The following is a 2,668-nucleotide window of genomic DNA, read 5'->3' on the forward strand; positions in this document are numbered from 1 at the left end:
TCCGTATTAACTTGAAGTAAAACTAATCAGGATTCCACTCTACTGAAAAACTTTTCGAAAGTATTTCATTTTAAAAATTGTTTCCATGGTAACTAGGAATAATTATTTTTAATTAAGAAATGGACTAATCTTAAAGCTCAAGTTATAGTTGTATAAATTCGAAGAAAGAGAGATAGTGTGGAGCTTTGCACTCGGGTAATAAATATTCAATGTGTATTTACGTAATGCTATTTATTGTAAATAAAATATCAGTTCATTATGTTTTAGCCATCAAAAATATACATGTTTTTGTTGTGGAAAATTTTTGCTTAAATCCGTGTTAACGGATATATTAATTATATATATAAATATTAATCCCTATAAATATTTTGTGGGAAAAAGCAGATTTGCATTAAAATACAATCTGAATATATGTATTTGATTGTTTAATCCAGCTGTATAGGTTGGTTATAGATAAGGTACTTTGAATGAAGGTAGTCTGAAAGTAAAGGCGAATAATTATATAAAATGCATTTGAAAGAAAAAGTTTTATTTTGCATAGGGTAAATAAGAAAATATAATTAGATATATCTTACCAGAGGAAAGATTTTTATTTCAAATTCTTGTCGTCTGTAAGTGTCTTGTAAAACTTATTAGACAACGACTGCAATTTAGTTATTTATTAGAAAGTAATCTTACAAGCTTCTCTTCCATTAACTTTCGTGTAGTGTATTTAGAATTTAATTTTTCATTTTTAAATAACGTCTTCTCTATCTTTATAAAATCGAGTTCAAAATGTATTAAAAAAGTTTAATCATACAATTAAGTACTAAATCATTTAAATTGTGAAAATTGTCATGAATTGTTCCACTTTTCGTCTAATTTTAAATAAAAATTAATTTATCAAACGATGATATTCATGTTTTTATTTTACTATAAAAATACTCTGAACATTCTTTGAAACGGAGAAAATGAGATTTTAAGTTGACTATTTAGTAGTCATTTATCAAGGGGGACAGTTATGCAAGGTCTATTAATTATAGACACATCTCTCTCCAAATATATTTTTTAATTGTGTTATACAGCGTTAGATTTTAATCTCGTGTGTAGAGACGTCCTCTGAGTATTCATAAATTTATTGTTAGTTTTAATATATCTTGCACATACAACCTTAAAGGAATAAATAATGGGATTATTCGACTGGCACTGGCAACAGCTGGAACAATATTGTTTTGGTTTAGTTTGTTTTGGCTATTATTCATTTAAGTCCTTTTCTTTGATGTTCTATGTCATCTTTTTCTATATATTGTGTTATTGTGTGTTTGCATAATTTGCAAAAAATTTAAATCCAAAAATACAATTGTGCGTTTCCGATTTTTGTGATTATTCTATACCAATAATAACTGGTCAGATGATTGAAGGATAACGTATTATTCAGTAAGATAACATTTAGAGGTAATTAGTTTGTAACTTTTATAAATCTATAAACACTTACTTATATTTTTAAAAAGGTTATTTTAAACATGGGCGAACCTCCTAATTAGATAAATGTAAAGTCTTCCCTATTGTTTCAATGAAATTTTTAACAGTTCTGATATTTTGCTTTTTAAAATCAATATACAAATGCTAATGTACATCAAGTAATGTTATGTTGAATAGGTTTTGAATAAAATCTAAATACTAAGGAAATAAAATTATAAAATACCTTGAAAATATAAAACCGGCAGTAAAATTACCCTATATATAACTAAATTTTAAAATATAAATGATTACTAAAAATCGTGTTATTTGTATTGCAATCCATTTCAGCATTCGATATATACTTTTGCTAGACTATGTACAACATGAGTCGTTTGCGGATATTCAGTGTAGCTTAAGTTCCAACATAATTCTACAGTCACGTGTAATTAAGTTTTGGGAGCCATGTCTATTGGTTGATTTTGTTTTGAAAACCCTTCACTTAATGAATATTGATCAACTTAATCGTAGTCAAATATTTTGTCAATGTTTGAATTGAAGTATGTTCGATTAGTTTAATTACTTACTCAAATTATGGGCGGTTACCTTGAATCTAGCAACTTGCTCACGTAATAGGAGTTTTTATTTTGTTTATTTTGTGATAAAACATTTAAAATGTTCAGCATTATTACTTTCAAAGTTAATACTATCCAACATTTGTGTATAAATACATAAAACAATAATTTAACTGTTCTAATAACCTAAAAACCCTTAAATATTTTGAGATTCCTTATCCGTTTCTATATCTGTGATTATTATTAGTTTACGAAATGAAAAAATCATTTAACGAGGTTTTTAAAAATTTTATATTTTCAACTCAAAAGAATAAATGCCAAAGAATTTCTCACTTAAATAGTTTTGATGAGATTAGATTAATAATGCTTAATCGTGACATGTAGTGAAAGTATAGGTGAGAGAGTAAGATCTGCCAAGTGACAAATAAGTTAAGTCTAACTTTGCGATTTCTTTCACCTTTTCTCAAACTAACATTCAGTTCATCACAAACCGAGTAACTTATTCTTAAGTGGTAAGTATACTGAGCCACTGCTAGTGTATTAAAAGCGAAGTTACTATTGGGGAGCAAGCCAAATATACATTACTGGGGACCAATCCAATCGCAAATAACTTAGGCTTAAGTAACCCTATGCGGACAGTGCCATTCATTATTGTC

This window comes from Homalodisca vitripennis, unplaced genomic scaffold, assembly GCF_021130785.1.
Source record: "Homalodisca vitripennis isolate AUS2020 unplaced genomic scaffold, UT_GWSS_2.1 ScUCBcl_5349;HRSCAF=12035, whole genome shotgun sequence".
Taxonomy (NCBI): domain Eukaryota; kingdom Metazoa; phylum Arthropoda; class Insecta; order Hemiptera; family Cicadellidae; genus Homalodisca; species Homalodisca vitripennis.